The sequence below is a fragment of the Delphinus delphis genome, chromosome 12 (genome assembly GCF_949987515.2).
Source record: "Delphinus delphis chromosome 12, mDelDel1.2, whole genome shotgun sequence".
Lineage (NCBI taxonomy): Eukaryota > Metazoa > Chordata > Mammalia > Artiodactyla > Delphinidae > Delphinus > Delphinus delphis.
In genome coordinates, this window is record NC_082694.2 from 53,030,364 (window position 1) to 53,047,914 (window position 17,551).

Here is a 17,551-nt window from a genome sequence, read left to right on the forward strand (position 1 = left end):
AAATCTCTCTCCACCCTCATTAACCAGAAGAGAGAGAGAAAAAAGGTACCAAACAATGGAGTGAAGGCTATGCAGGTCAGGAACACAGCTGGCTCTAATCACTCTTAAGCCCACCTGTTCAATTAGCCCAGGGTCGGGGGTTCAACCTCGGGTGAACCTTGGAATCACCTGGGGAGCCACCAAAACCCCACTGATGTCCCCGCCCCAACTCCTAATGCCTGAGCATCTTTCTAAAACATTTTACCAAAAAAAAGTAAAGATATATAAAAGTAGCCAAGAAAGGAGAATGAACCCGCAGGTACCCAGCCATCCAGCTTCAATAATTATCAACTCCTGGTCAATCTCGTTTCATATACCACTGCTGCACAATAGAACTTTCTGCAGCAATGGAAATGTTCCATACCCGTGTGGTCCAATATAGCTGCTAGCCACATGTGACTAATGAGCACTTGAAATGTGCCTGGGGTCCGGGAGGAGCTGCATTTTCAGTTTTTTAAAAAGTTTAATTAATTTCGATTTAAATAGCCGCAGGTGGCTGATGGCTACATATTGGATAGTACAGATCGATACTCTCACCCAATTCTCTTCCCACCATGTTATTTGGAAGCAAATCCCAGACATATTATTTCATCCACGTATCGATATCGTTTAAAGCTTCCCAGATGATTCAAATGTGAAACCACAGTCGGAGGCCAGTGACTAGTCAATCAAATATTTAATACTGTGACATGCCATTTAATGACAGGACAGACTTTCAGCAACTTTACAACTTAAGAACAAGGTTCTCAACCTTGAGTGCACATCCAATCACCTGGGCAGCTGGACCCATGCTCGGGCTCCACCTCCAGAAATTCAGGTTTTTCTGTTTGAAGACATAACTCTTTTTTTTCCTTCCCTCCTCCACCTCCTCCATCATTTTTCCACAAGCTCTTCACGTGATGTGAATGTATGGTCGGAATGGAGACCCACTGCTTTAAAGTCTTTCTACAGAGCAGGATCCACAGATCAACAGGATCAGCATCGTCTGGGAGCCAGTTAGAAAAGCAGAATCTCAGAGCCCACCCCAGACCTTCTGCATCAGAATTTAGGTTCTGACCAGGTTCCCCAGGTGACTTGTATGCACATTCAATTTGAGAAAGGCTATTTTATAACAGTCGTTCTCAAAGAGCAGAACATATTAGGAATGCAAATTCTTGGGCCTCACCCCAGACCTACAGAATCAGAAACTCCGGGCGTGGGGCCCGGCAGGCTGTTTGTACGTTAACCAGCCCTTCTGGTAACACTGATGTGTGCTCAAGTCTGAGACCCACTACTTTGGCATCTAGAACATAACTCCATATTGCCCAAGCAGGAAGTAGTGATTATAAGCACAGCAATTCATTTCCAAAGAGAAACTGAAGCCACCCTCAGGCTCCCACGCAAACGATTACACATAAATTAAGATCTCTCTTTATAACCCATGACACAGGACAAGCAAGTAGGTGTGGTGGGGAAGAATTAGAAACAAAGCGACCTGGGGTCCTCAGAAAACTACAGGCTAACAATTGATGTTCACAAAAATGTCCAAAATACTAAACACGTCAGCTGTGTTCAGTACATTCTCCTTAAGGAGGCAACCAAGTTTACATTTTAGAAATATTTCTATTACAACATTTTACATTTCTTTCAAGTGAAAAATAATTGCTACGAACAGTCTATTGTGTCAAGTATTTCATTCCTAAATATTTGGGGGGGGGAGGGGCAGAGACGAAAGGTTACACCAGGGTGGCATGGTAGGACCTGAGACCATTCTCCAAAGCAATTACCGTTAAGGTTTTTGAGGTCCTGAATTCTTCTGAAACCGGAGCAAAGCTATAAGCCTTCTGCTTTTAAAATGTGTGTCCAGAATATACAGAAAACCTTTCATGAAATGTCGGAGGAGTCAAGGTCCCTAGGCCAAGGGGTCTGACGCTGAGGACGCCTACTGTGACCTGGAAAGCAGGCCGGGAGAACAGAACGCGGCTCTTTCAGGAGTCCTGTCTTTAGGTAGGAAGTAGCAAGAGCCACGTTAGTAGGCGACATGGTGGGTGGCCCTGACACCGTTCGGTTTTCCTAAAAAGTCGAGTTTTTTTAAACAAAATTGGCCGTAGGATCTAAGCCCAATGCTAACGGTATGTCAGGCCATGGGGAGCCTAGCTCGGTTTACCCTCCTTCCCAGAACCCCAAACCCACATTAATAGGACAAACTGGGAGTCTGGCTGCCCCTTCCCACAACCCTACAGCCACTCAAACACCACATACTGTCCCCAACCACTCCCTCCCTCCCCCCGGCAGGGTCCCAGCAAACTGGGGAGAGCGGGGGCTACGGAAACTTTGGCACCAGGGACTAAGAATAGAGAACCAGGAAGGCTGTTTTTCAAAATGGTTCTCAGCCAGAACACTCAATCTGGGGCAGGAGGGTACCTCAGTTTCCAGCGCCGACGTAGCACCAGCCGAGCTCAGAGCCCAGGAGCAGCCGCACAGGTGATCACGAGCTCACGCGTGCGTGTGAACGTGCACGTACGTGCGTGAGGGCGGGTGCAGCGCATGCGCACACACAGCCTTGGGGGGGCAGAACAGAGTTAACTTTGGTAATGAGCTACCTGTCCTTACTGCAGCACCCAAAGCCCTGGGCGTTGCACCCTTATTTACATCACCTGTGGGATGACCAAGAACTAGGTTTCCTAGCACGGCAGCCCTTGGAAATGGGCCGTAAAGTCAGTGACTCAGACTCCAGCTCCACGGACACAGGAAGCCAGAAGAGCCAGGCAAAGAGACCCCTGCCTCTCAGACTGCACAGGTGGCTAGTACCTGATGCCGTCTCATACCCAGTACCGTCTTCCCTCCTGACAGTCTGGTTGGCCGGTAGTCGACACCACAAAATAAGGCAGAGAACGACCTCAGAGAGGCCTAATGCATTGCTGAGTTGTATGACCAGGGAGTTCTGTGGTGCTTCAGAAAGGAGAACGAAACACACCAGGGAGGGTCCAGGAGGTGTTATGCAGGTGCTGAGGCCCGGAAGAGAGAGGGAAGAGCAAACTGTTGGGGGAAAGGTAGTCATGTATACTAGAAGGCAATATAATGAGGAATTCAGAAGAACAGATTTACAATATTTATAAGCTCAAGGGAAAAAGATCAATGAGTTCAAAGGACATGGGAGGAAAGCAAAAGTCCTTTGGTCCGCCTTCCCACTTTTCGGAGGTAGAAGTTTTTGTGTACACAAGTCGACTGTGTGTGTATGTATGTGTGTTTCTTTTTGCACAAATGACATTACACACACTATTCCAACTTTATTAATTTAACCATTTATTTTTAACATATTTCCCCATTAATATATACAAATCAGCCTTAAAAATTTATAAGCTGCTTATTATTCCATTATAGGGAGGTACAAACTGCTCCTTAGCTATAGACGTTTACCTTGTTTTCTACATTTTTCTGTTTCAAATCTGGTGATTTCTCTTTACAACACCTGAGCAGGTTTGCCAGTGGGATAAACCTGCAGCAGAATTTCTGGGTCGAGGGAAACTAATTGCATTCCTCTCAACAGTTCACGTGGCACTTACTGAATACCCACCATATGCAAGAAAAAAAGAGCTCTTATTTTAATGACACTGAAGGTAAACTGATCTTGGGCACCTGACCTCAAGTAGGACGAGACCATTTATTGAGGGATAGGTTAAGGGCATTTCCACTCTTCCTATATTTTTTCTATTGTGTATACATGTATTTTTTACGATAAATATTAAATGTGCAACCTAACACATGGGTTATAAAACATTACTGCAGAGCAGGTAATCACATGGCATATTTATCCCAATCTATTATATATCGTAAATTCTTTTCACTGTTTTCAGCGCAACCCAGTGTGTGATAAATTACGTGCATAAAATAAAAAATCACCCTGTGCTTTTTCAGAATTATCTCCCAGGGGGTCCAAGGATTGCCTGCGGAGGTCAGAACCAAATTCGTCTCCAGCCTCAAGCCCACCCCCAGCTTGAAGGAGCATTAACATTAGGCAATAGCTCAGCTTGCTGTTTTCTCAGCCAGAAAACCAGTGAGCAGGAAGCAGGGCTCCCTGCTTGGGCTCTGATTTCCTGAAAAGCCAAATCCTCATTGCTTTCCCTGCACAGACCCTTTCTCTGCTCCCGCCCTTTTAGCAAAAGTGAAAGTCTTCCTGCAGCAGCCCACAAGCCTTGGCATCAAAGATCTGCGTTACTCACTGGTTCCCAAAAAAACGCTTGTCTGGGACACGGGTTAAGGAGCAGCCAAGAAGAGGTCATTGATCGCTGTCTCCAGGGCTCAGCGGCTCTGGCATGGGGAGGGGCCAAGCCTTTCCAGATGTTCCACTGAAGGGCTGGACTGGAGCCAGGGGAGCCCTGCAGATCTACAAAGAGATGCCTGTTCCCCAAGTGTGCACCATTCGAAATCAAAAGCTCTCTGAAGAGAGTCACTGCCCAAGTGGGCAGGGCCTTCCCAGAGACTTCTGTCTCTTCCTGCTGTCCTCACTTACTCCATGTCCATGGCCACCACCCAGCTCTGGTTCTCCTCCACTTCCACAAAACGCCCCTCCCCCAGCACTCATGTGCACACATATTTCCCCCAAACTATCAGCTCCGGTTTCCATAGCAACAAAGCAAAAGCCAACTGGGTTTGAAAAAGCAGCAAATTCGACAGCAACCATGCAGAAGGAGAAAAAAAAAAAATAGCCTGGGAAATTCTGGTCTCACCCTAGAAATCTGCCCTCAGAGGAGTGCCAGCCCATCAGGGGGCCCCAGCTACAAGTCTAAAAACTGAGCTCTCAGATTCCCTAGGGCACAATTCCCTTCCTCTGGCTCCACCCACCCTCTCTGGAAAGGAAAAGGCCAGAGATACACTGAACAATACACTGCATCAGTTTGAAAGTTATTTGAACAGGGAGCAAATCCTAAAAACAGCATTTGGATGATTACATAGCAATGGTATCATGACTACTACTAACACCATTGGTTTAGTCATTCATTGAACAAATAGTTTTTGAGCACCTACTATGTTCCAAGCACTATTCCAAGTTGCTAGGGATGCAGTGATAAACAAGTAAGATAAAATTCTTGTCCTCTGGGACTTACATGCTAGAGGGACAAACAAATAAGTGAACAAACAATTTAAAAAAGCACCAAGTGCTATTAAAAAAAGCAGCTCAAAAACAAAAAATATTCCCAAAGAGTATGTTTTAGTATAAAAATGGAGGCAGTATGATAATGTAGAAAGAAAACTAGACTTTCTACATATGTATTTGGTGTTTTACTTTCAAAATGTGCCTTCCTGCATATCAGCCCATTTTGCCATCACTCAGTGTTGGGCGGGATACATCAGTGTGCTCATTTACCCGAGGAGAAACAGAAGCCCAGACGTGAAAAATGACTTGTTCAAGGTCCACCAAGTTTCATTCTTTGAATTTCTATTTATCAGTTGGCTGTAGAGAAAGTGAAAAGATTAGCTACAAATTAGGGGGAGATGTTTGCAACAAATATAACTGCCTCTGAAGCAATAAGAATAGACCAAAAGCATAACAGAAAAATGCACCAAAGGAACAGATATTTTTCAGGAAAGATCAAAAACCTGTAGATACATGAAAAGATTCTCAATTTCACTAATAATCAGAGAAATACAAATTAAAAGTATAATGACACACCACCCACCACGCTAGCAGAAATTTAAAGTTTTAAAGTATTTGTGAGGATATAAAGTAACAGGAAACTGCAAACTGAAGTACATTTATGTCTGGTGGTAGCATCCATTGGTATAGTCACTTTGGAAAACAATTTATCATTACCTAGTAAACAATTTATCATTACTTACTAACGTTGGGCATGCAAAGACCTTTTGAAACATCAGTTCCACACCTAAGTAAATAATGTAGAAAACTATAGGTGCAAGTGTGCCCCAGAATACAGTATTGTCCCTAATAGCAAAAACGTGAAAATAACCCAGATGTCCATGAATAGGAAAACGGATAAATGAATTTTGATATATTAATAAATGGAATAATATGAACTACCGTCACACGTCAATATGGATGAATCAAAGAATTTATATAGGATGGTACTCTTTTAAAAAAGCTAAAAAGTAGGTAAGACAAAACAATATATTATTTAAGAAAACGTGCATATAGGTGGTAAAATCATAAAGAAATGCAAAAAAAGAATAATTTAACACGAAATTCAGGATAGTAGTTACCTTTGGGGAAGAAAAGACAAGGTCAGTGAAGGGCCCCGGAGGCTGCAAAGGTCCCGGAAACATTTTTTCTTAATCTGGCTCATAGGTACACATGACTAGCAGGAGGGAGGGAAGGTAAGGCTGATTTAAATCAATCCCAAAGGACAGATTGGTTCAAGGGAACAAATCACTGACGGTATTTTTTCCTTAAGTCAAACAAAAGAATTATCATTTGTTGGTTTTCCAAGGCAAGGAAGCCTGGTGAAGGCCTCATGCAATATAGGAAGTGAGTGTTAAATCCAAAGGACACTGGTTTGATTTCTGTTTTAAAAAATTAAAAATAAAAGCAAAATAGGTCCGTCTCCAGGCAGCGCTAGGTGATTCTAGTCGGCCTGGCAGTATAGTGGCTACAAGGGTCATAATTACAGCCAGGGAGAGGTCGAGTAGCTAGATGGCCATCTGTAATTAAGCAGGTGAAGTCTGTCGTCCAGGCTCCAGGCGCACTGCCGACGGCCCTGGTGACCCCAAACCCACCTATTACAGGCAGTTCTTGACTTTCATACTTTTCGCCTTCAAACAACACACAGGCCAAACAGGGACACTCGCCACCAGCCAGCAATGACATTTCACAGCAGTGCTCTCTGCCTGCCAAGCCCCGGTGCCGCCTCCACACCTTCGCCACGTTCACCTGGACAGCGGTCGCTCATTAATTCATGGAACAAATATGTCCTAAGCACTGCTGTACGCTGGCACTAAGGCCAAGAAAGTCCAGCAAAGACCAAAATAGACACAGTCCTGGCCTTCTCAGAGTTTAGAGTCTAAAGAAAGCACTTGTGCATTTGTTGAATATTTTATTGCTCCTGCCCTTTTTTGTTAAATAAAAATGATGGGTAAGGAAAAAAGTGAAAATATTGGCCCTTGTGATAAGATGCATCTTTTCTCCTTTAGGGAATAGAGCAAATCAGCAAAAGGTCCTCAGGGGGCTGCAAAGGCCCCTATTTAGCCTCAGCTGGATCCTCCTAGCACTTAAGCAGGTTGACACGCTGCCCGTATGACCAAATGAGAAAAAAAGGAAAAAAAAAAGATGCCGGAAATATTACTAAAAATTGTGTCTACACAATGAGACATGATGAGAGGATTTTGTAAGATATTTTCATTTTCTGGGAATGGAATCTCCCATTATAACATTTAACTCAGTTATTCAAACTTTCACTGCTTTGCCCTTCAGACATGTTTTTTTAGAAAACATCATGCACAAATTTAGGGGACTGCAAATCTGGCTGCTGGTACTTCATGAATGAGGAGGTTAAAAAGACAGGATTTCGTCTTTCTACAAGGGTTTGTTCTTTGGGTTTTGTTTGTTTTTGTTTTGTTTTTGTTTTTTTGAGGGCAGGAGGAGTTAACTATGTAATGGCCTCAAAAACCAACAACAGTGTGAAAGCTCTGAAGGTAATTTCAAGCATTAGATAAAAGGTAGGTCAACGGTTGGGGGCAGGCTGTCAACTACCTTCCTGGTACCTCCACCTCACATAGGCAGTAAATGGTTTAGCCTGTTCATGGCCGTCATCACCCACCATAGTGAGAAGCTATCTACCCAAAATCAAACCCTTTCCCGGGGCAAGAGGCTAAGAGGCAAAGAAACCTCAGTTTCTTCCCACTTCTGTAGCTTCCATGCAATACCCTCATAAGTTTAAGGAGAAAATCCTTACCTCCCAGCAGACATGGACAAGCATGACAAAATGATGTTTTCCCTCGAGTCAGGGACCTCTGTTGCCCTTTTTCCTTCCCCCACATGGACCTGCTCAACCAATGGACCACTCTTTAATTGAACTCCACGTGCATCCCCATGTGAGAGAGAATTAAGGAGGGAGATTGGTGTTACAAGAGATTATTCCACTTAAAAAAGGCTTCCAGGAGGGGTTCACACAATTTGGGGTCCACTCAAACAGAATCCTTCCCCAGATCTTTGGAAATAAGACTCAAGTTTCAACACTTCCATTTGTGACTAAATTTTCAAGAAATACAACTATTCTGTAAATAGATGCTGCGATCCAGCTGATTCCCTTTTCCTATTATTTCATACACTCTTTTTCTCTACCTTTTTTTCCATGCAGACCTTGGATTTTTTTCAAATAAGATAAACAGTTCCCTGATCCTCCATTTGTAGATACTTATGGAAGTTGTTACAGATATTCACATCTTACAAAAGACCATTAGAAGAGGAATCTTTTCTACAATTTTTTAAAATGCTCATTCAGTCTCTGAATACCTGCAGAGATGGAGAGCTCCCTACTTACTGCTCAGATGTACTTAACTGCTAACGAGTAGTTACTAAACTAAGCTTAAGTTGCCTCCCTGTAACTTCTACCCCTCTGGTCCCAGAGCTGCCCTAAGGAGCCACGGGATAAGTTCTCTCCCTATTTGTCTTGGCAACACTTTAAGTTCTTACGATACCCACCATGCCTCACCCACTACTCAGGGTCCTGTGTTTTGCTGAGGAATAATTGAGTCTGGCTCCCTCGTGATAAGTATAAAGAGAGATTAGGAAACCTTCTCATTGGCTCACACCTGTATTCAGAGAGTCTTAAATCTTAGAATCCAAACTCCTGAGCATTCACTGAATCATAGCATCTTAATGCCTTTGATGCCATCCAGCTGAGGGCCAGAAACAATCATTCGTTCACCTTCAAAATGGAAGCAGGGCCAGGAACAGAATCCAAGCTTCTGATTTCAGTAAAGAGGTTGCTCCCACTACACTTCATCAGAAGGCTGCTTCTGCTGAATTCAGTGGAGCTAACTGGGGGCCTCGTGCCCAGCACCAAGAGGCCCTGTGATATCAGGACTCCCATGGACTTTGTCGGTGCCACCATGATAGCCAGGCCCACAATGGCTTGGGGTGGTCTGGCTCCCCAGTGGACAAAGAGGCCCCAACTACAGAGATGGCCCTTGTTCCCAGTCTGGCTTTGTGTAGTCCGAATGGCAGGACAGCACCCTAGGCTCAGCGCGGCTATATCACGAGACCAGCCGGGAGCCTCATGTGCACTGGGCCAGCTCTCAGCTCGAAGCCCATGTTCTAGAAGCCTCTGCCCTTGAATAACTTGTGGCTCGCTGGGGTAGGCAGGGTACAACCAGGACTCTAGTTATAGACACAATGTAAATATCTGAGTACATGCTTATACAGAAAGACACAGAGGAGTGTGGGAGCACAGTGTGTGAACCAGCAGGCTGGGGTGGGTGGGCGAGCGTGGGAAGGCTCCCAGGAGGAGACAAACTTGAAATCAAATTCTGAAAGAACAGAGAAGAAGTTGAATTAACAGGAAGGGTACAGGATATTATAATAGGGGACTTGGTGTGTGTGGAGACCCTGAGGTGGCCTCAGAGCGCCCCTCATAAGTGCTAGGCACAGAAAGTAATCATGCAGGCCCACGCGCACCCGTGAAACTGACTGTACACTGGAACATGAAACAACCGGTTATCCAAAGCAACATCAGTCCCAACACCTTGTTTCTCTCCATAATTTCCTTTTATAGTGACACTTCTCCTGTTATTTCATTTAGTCATGCATTCATTTATGCGACAAGTTAAAAATTATGCCCCTACTGTGTACCCAGCACCTAACCCAGAACTCCCCCTGCGTTTCCCCATCCATTAAAGGCAGGTGCAACGTGCCTACCTCAGAGGAGGATCACGTAGAGGTAAGTTTTAGCAAGGTCCCTGGGTGAGTTATTTTAATTAAAGCCCCAGGAATCAGGAGAAAATTAGCACAGTGGGATCAAATTCAAGCACCACTCAATACTTGAGGGTATTTATAGAAAAACAAACACAAAAACAAAAAAATCCAATACCCTGACTGGTTGCTTTTCGGTTTCCTGGTATAAACTGGTGCCTGTTCTCCTAGCTGAAGAGCACTGATGCTATCCATTTTGACCTTCTGCCGATGATTAAAGCCGGGACTGGAACACCAGGGCCTGGACATTGCCTACCTCCCTAAGAATACGCCAAGTGCCTTCCGAGCCCTTTTCCAGAAGAAAGGAGAAGGTGGGGGGAAGGATACTAAACAAAAAGGGATTCAAAATTCTTGACTTTAGAAAGACTAAATGATTGGAAGTTGGGCAAGAGAGAAAGCAGATTTCCCTCTTAATTTTCAATCCCATAGAAACTGGTTCAGAGGGGAAATCACAGGTCTTAAGAGACTCTCACTCCTCAAACTGTTGTCCCCCTCAGGCCCCACCCCAGGCCCACTGAGGAGTTGGAATCTGCGTCTTCACAGGATCCGGGTGATTCACATCCTTTTTTTTTTTTTTTTTTTTTTTTTGCGGTACACGGGCCTCTCCCTGTTGTGGCCTCTCCCGTTGCGGAGCACAGGCTCCGGACGTGCAGGCTCAGCGGCCACGGCTCACGGGCCCAGCCGCTCCGCGGCATGTGGGATCTTCCTAGACCGGGGCACGAACCCGCGCCCCCTGCATCAGCAGGCGGACTCTCAACCACTGTGCCACCAGGGAAGCCTGATTTACATTCTTAAAACTCTTTAAGCCTCAGTTTTCCCATCTGTAAAATAGGGATGATAAAATGGCAGATCCATTTACGCTTAAATAAAATAATCTCTCTACAGAGATTTGGCTTAAAACTTTTGTTCTGCCTCCCTTCCTCCTTCCAGGTGCCCAGCTCTATGCAAACTTCTCTTGGTTTTAACTCAGCACTGCAGAGGGCCAAGGGGCCATTAGTCCCACCTCCCTCTCTGTGTACCAAGGAGGCCACGGAGGTCCAAGTGGAACAGATGATTCGTTGCCTGACGTGCCCTAGCTTGGGAGCTCCTCAAGGGCAAGGCCTATGTCTTTTACATCTTTGTTTCTCCAACTCTTGCATGGTGCCAGGCAGGCAACAGACTCTCCAGATACATCTGTTGAATCAATCGGTACATTCAGTAATTAACTAACTGTGGAACAAAAGCTAATATCCAGGTGTCTACGAAATCCTAGTCCCAATAACACACAGATACACCTGAAAGCGGACTTAACTTCCCCTGACTTCATTCTTCCCGACAGTTCCCAAAGAATTTATACCTGGCTAATAGTTGAGACCACGGGTTTCTGCTGCAGGCAACAGCTCTCTGAACTAAAACATGACCATTATTCTCAGTGTCAGGAAAGAGGCAAACTTGAGGGTCTGCAGAGTAGGAATAACCCACTGACAGCCAGTGCGCCCTGCTTAGCTGGGCAGAAGGGACCCCAGCTAGCGAAGCCTCTCGGTGTGTGGAGATGGCCAAGCTTGGGACAGGAGCAGCTGACCCTAAACGCTGGAGAGTGCTGCCTGGCACTAGTAAAAACACCCACGTGGGATTGTCCATCCAGAGGGGTGCAGCCTCTCAGCAGCAGGACGGGGCACGCAGAGGCCAGCGGCTCCCTGGAATGAACGCTCTGTGTGCATCGTTCATCATCACTCGCTCCACGGAGTCTGGCTACCTAGCCCACCTGCCTCTCCACGTTGGGAGCATTCAGTCCTCAGTGACGGGCACTATCGGAGGGAATCCTGAATTTCAGTATTTCCCACTCCAAATCAGAGGTGTCTTGGGCGACGGAGGACATGAAGTGGGCCATGTGCACTATTTCTGAGCTCCCTGCCCTTAGACGTTCACGCTATGGATTAAGCCAGTCATTCCTCTCTGCCTGGGTCTTCTGAAACCTGTCATAACCTCTGGCCATGGGCAAGTCACGGTCTCCGTAGGTATGGGAATGGTCACATTTCCACCTAATTCATTTTGTTTCCAATTTTCTGAGTAATCGTTTTAGCAGCTCATACACATCAATGGGAAAGAAAACCAAGATTATCGGCATTGACAAGAAAGGTTTCCTCCTTTCTAAATTCACCCCTTCCCTTCCCCAGAGGCAACTGCTGTTCCCAGTGTGTGATGTATCTTGAAGAGACAGCTGACACACAGGCAAGCATGTCCACTAGAATGGAAGGTGCCTAAGGACAGGGATTTCTGTTTTCACTGTTCACTTCTGTGCCCCTCGTACTGAGAAGAGTAACTGGAAAAGGTGCCCAATAGCTCTATGTTGAATAAATTAATCTATAAATCAGATGTATTCCTGAAAAGTTCACATTTTGGTAAATCAAGTCCTACTCTGCCTTTATTTTATCTTCTGATTGGATGACCTTCAGTGGACAGCGGCTCTGCCTCCTCAACCAAGAAAAGAGGATAACAGTTATTACCTGCCTTTCATGGTTGCCATGGAGCTGATGCGTGCATGTGGAAGGAAGTATCGGTGGTTGTCATTTACTGACTGCCTACTCTAGAAAGAGCAGTCTCCGTGGTGGTCCCACTGCACCCTGTTCTCCCAACAGCTACCCAACTGATAAAACATATTACTGTACTTACTGGTCTAGTGCCTGCCTCCTTCTGTAAGAGTACAGATGCCCTAGAGCAGGGACCATCTTCATTAACTCTATACTCCCAGGGCCTAGTACTTCTTAGGTAAGTAAATAAATGATGACTCCAATGAGGGACAAGGAGGACGAAGGGGAGCTTAGAATGGGAGATTCACAGACGTTCGTTCTCAGCTGTATGTATATGGGCAAAAGCACACACTCTCACAGGCCCCCACAAGCTCACACCAAAGATTTATAACAAAGGAGGAAAATAAAAGCAGCTTGAATAAGATGGCGAATGCACTTGATTGTGAAAATGTGAATGTTTCAACGAAGCTAGGTAATAAGGAAAATCAATAAAACTGTCAGCAGTGGCCAATTTCAACTGGATAAAAGAATAAAGTAATGGGTCCTGAAAGACAACTCTCTAAATTAGGTTAGATGAATGGAAATACCCTTTTGTTTTAAGCCAAATCACAAGGACATCAACAACAGTAAACAATTCAATTATAAGCCACTTTGACCCACGATCTGAGCTGCAAACATGAATTTCCTGAAACCATCTTCTTTATAAGACAAAGAAATGATGTGTAGCAAGACAACAGAGACAGAGTTGGAGGCCCTGTCAGGAAACACGGGGCCCACTTCTTGACTAAGGATCTGTTATAAACCCACCCTCTCTATAAGCTTATTTCTTCAACCTGAGTCTCCCTCCTTCAATTACTTCATTAGTAAAACAGGCACACACGTCAATAGAAAATGCACATCTACGCTCCCGTAATGGCCGAGAGGAAGGAGGCTTTGGTAGTGATCCTAAAGGGCTCTGCTCTCCAAACACTCAGGATTCAATTCTGTTTTTCATCTGCTAATGGTTGGCATTTGGTGTTGTTAACTGTGGATGATTCATTTCAGAGGAACTGCTGTGCACCTCGAGCCTATCTGGAAGGAAATGAGGGTTTCTTGGCGTATTTCTCATCAAGCCTTTTAGCATTGTCTCTGTGACATGAGAAACCTCTTGATGGGGGTTTAGCTACTCGTTGCTTTCAAGCTGACTCCCCCTGTCTCATCTGGTGCATATGGCCACTTCCAGGAACAAGCATTTACTCTATCAGGACAAAGGATGGAGACAAAAATCTGGAAAAAAGAGGGTCCACTCCCTGAGTCTGAGTAGCAATGGCAAGCAGTGATGCTGGGTCGGGGGAATGCGGGGTACACGTTGCAAGATCAATGTTTTTGAACATCTGACTTTTGTTATTTCCACCCTTATCAAATGCTGAGGCTGTTTCTGTTCCCCACATGCTACTGGAGAATCCAACTTGTCCATGGATGTCTGGGGACGCCGTGGGGTGAGCAGGACACCATCTTATTGCCTGAGGCACCTCACAGGAGGCAGACCTATCAGCTCCTTGGAGCAAGTGCCTGACTTTGAAATCCCCGATTTGGGAGGGTAAGGGCTCCCTTTAACATGTCGAGCAATGTTTCTCATTAGAGACTGGACAGAACTTGAAAAGGGTGGGAGTGTCAGGGCTTGACGCCGGGACACTAGCTAGATAGTCTGGAGAGGAGGAGAAGGTTGAGGGTGGTGGAGGGCTTACCATGGGACTCCATAAGACTGCTGAGGGAGAAACAAGAGAGTGCAGAAAAGATATACAGGGATGCCTGTACCAGGCTTGACCTCCTACTCACTTAAGTCCCATGCTTATAAAATGTGCTCTACTCAATGTCCCAGACTTGACCATACTTGACCTAGAACATCCCTTCTCCCTGGTGACCAAGGTAAGTGAGAAGCCTTGACCATGAAGACACACCCAGAAAGAACTGCCTTCAGTCTTCAAATACAGCTTCATCATTTAAGGTATTTCATTTTCTTGTTTGAAAATGTCTGTCCGCCACACTGATGACTCTGTTTGGAAGCAGCCTGAGAACACAAATTGCATCTATTGAATTTATCGTGTCTCTCCAGACTTACCTAAAAATAAGAGCTTCAAAGCTGTCTTTGATAATGATGGCATGATCCCCTCTACTCAGAATGGCCTCCCTGGGACTTTCCTGGTGGTCCAGTGGTTAAGACTCTGCGCTCCTGATGCAGGAGGCCCAGGTTAGATCCCTGGTCAGGGAACAAGGTCCCACATGCCACAACTAGGAGCCCACATGTGGCAATGAAGATCCCTTGTGCAGCCACTATGACCCGGCGTAGCCAAATAAATAAGTATTTAAAAAAAAAAAAAGAAAAAAAAGAATGGCCTCCCTGCTTCTTCCCTGTCAATCCAGTCTACCTAACTTTTCCTTTTCAGCCCAAGCCCTGCCTCTTTCTTGAACTTCCCTGGTTATTCTGGCTTGAATTTATTCCCATTTGGAGAACTCCTGGTAACACCAAATTAGGCACTCAATGTGATACTGCCTTGCCTTGTTCCCTAATGCTTTTGGCCTTCAGGTAAGCCTAGGATTCCTAATTGAATTGCAAGCTCCTTGAAGTCAAGGGCCATGTGTTCTTGTAAATGCCATCTCTCATTTTCCACTTCCCTGTCGCCCGATTCAGCATGGGCACCAAACTGGGCACATTTGCTAAAGTGCATTAGTGACTACTTTTCATTTGAATGAATGGTTCTTCTTAATTATCTGATCATCAGAAGGCATTGGATTAAATAATGCAGAAATTCTAAGGAAAAGGGTAGACTTCTTATGAACTGAAGCATCAGTGGGACCCTGGAATCTGAAAGACATTATCTAGGTAGAAACTACCAGTGGCAGAGGGTCGAGAGGAAGGCCTACCTCTCTATTTCAACCCTGAAGGCAGTGCTCTAATGCTTGCCATGGACACAGGTAAGAAAGATTACTAACCTGCTGGGATGAGTCCGACCAAGACTTAGTTAAGGATTCACCTTACAGAGAGCCTGAGAAGGAGCTGACCAGAACTGAACTGGGACCATGGAAGTTTTCATTTCAAAGAGAGTGGAAAAGAGATCTGCTGATTTATGAAAGGGACTTTCTGGGTCATCTTTGGATTCAAAGCTATAAACTTTACCTTCCTATTTCTGTAAAAAGCTTCCTGAAGAAAAGCACTAAAATGTTAAAAGCAGCGAGGAGGTCTTTGTTGGCAAACTCATGGGGCCATGATTAGGGCCATGATCCAGGCAGGGCCCTGGATCGTAGCCTGGGGTCTGGACCCAACAGGGCCTTGTAATCAACTGTTTGGCCACAGGCACATCACTTGACCTCTCGAAGTCACCATCTCCCACCAGCGGGTAATACTTGCTATACACACATGATCATTTTAGAACGAAGCAAAGCAGGTTTGATCATGTCTACCTGTCTGTGCAACTTGAAAAAAAGTCCAGAAGAGAGCTGCAAAGATGAGATAAGATTTCTAAACTCTCTCTTCAGAAAGGTTAAGGGGTTTGATTGATTCAGCCTGAAGAAGAGAGATTTAATAACTGTCTTCAAATATATGCAGGGCTTTTACCCAGGACCGATGAGAGTGTAAGGACAACATGTTCTGTCTGCACTGAGAAGAGAGGGCACAAGCCCAGGCTCTGACAAGGAGACATTTCTAACATTAAGGGCCACAGGACACAGACAAGCTAAAGAATGTTCTTCTGGGAAATACTTCAATGGGGGAAGGGTTGGGAAGAAAGAGAAAGACAGAAAATGGGGCAAAACTATGGGAAGGTCTGAACTCTGCAAAAAGCAACCTCATAGGCCCTGCCAGATACAGATATTATTCTATGAGTTGCCTCTTTGTCACCTTGCTCTATTCTTGGACCTTTTGAATATGCCACACCCCAGAGTCAGAAACCTGCCCTCAAACTGCTTCCCTGGATACCCTGCCTGCTGCTCCTTCCTGGGCACTGGGTTAGAACGTTGCTCACCTCCCTGCCCTCAGGTCTCCAGGGCCTTTAGGATATTTACTGAGCGTCACCTTTATGTGAGGGCACTGTCCTTATAGCAGTCCTATCATAATACCTACCACACATCCCATTATCCCCACAGACGGGTGAGAAATCTGAAGCTCTAAACTAGTAGGCACCGGAGACAGGATTTACATTCAGGACTGTGGACTCCTAAGGCTCTCTCTTTCTTCTCTCTGCTGCCGGTCCCAGAGAGGATATTGAATGCTTTCTGGAGCCTGTGGCTATAGAAAGAAGGGCAGAGGGCTGGATCCTGAGCCCACCTCTTCATCTTCTGCTTCCACAATATGCACTCATTCCACAACCTGATCTAACCACAGTATTTGTGATGGACGTGCTGCAAAAACCATTCCAATTATTTTGTATCTTTGGCATTTTATTGGAGAAACAGTTTGGGGGCCCAAACATACCACTGAGGCCCACTTCTTGTTCTTTCTATTGTTGCCTAAGACTCTGAAAAACTCTCCTGGGTGAACACGACACCTGGAAGGAAGGTGGGGGAAGAAGAGCCTAGAAATCCCTGGGTCAGACCCTGACTGCCCCTCCTCTGGGGAGCCTGCAAATGATGGTTCACTGTCCTATTACTATGAAGAATAGAAGTAATATACAAATTACATCACAAAAAAGGAAGAAATAGTAACTAATGTCCACAACAGGAAATAGTAATTTGCACAACTGAGAACTACATCCATTGTTGCTTATGCTTCTGTTGCCCGGGCTAATTATGCTCTGATTTAAGTATCTGGTGACCCTGTAGTGCCATGTTTACGAGGAAGCCCCATGGCCATTACTTATGATAAAAGCAAACACTAAGAGGCACCCGAGCCTGGAGCAACACACAAAACATCCTAAGAAGGTTTACTACATGGGATAACATAGGTAAAGTTCCTGGCACTGTACCTGTCAATCCCTTCTACTGGCTACAGATATTAGCCAGCCTTCAGCCTTGAGCTCTGATAGATGTCTATTCACATTATACCGACGATCAAAATTGCATGACCAGAAATGACCTTGACTGTCATCCAGCCTGACCCCTTACACCTGGGGTTAGGTTGCCG

General features: G+C 45.2%; 1 protein-coding gene across 1 annotated transcript in view; it reads right to left on the reverse strand.

Moving 5' to 3' along the window:
- Nucleotides 1-17,551, reverse strand: part of PRKCE (protein kinase C epsilon) — a 506,967-nt gene that overhangs the window by 299,469 nt on the left and 189,947 nt on the right. The window lies entirely within an intron of this gene.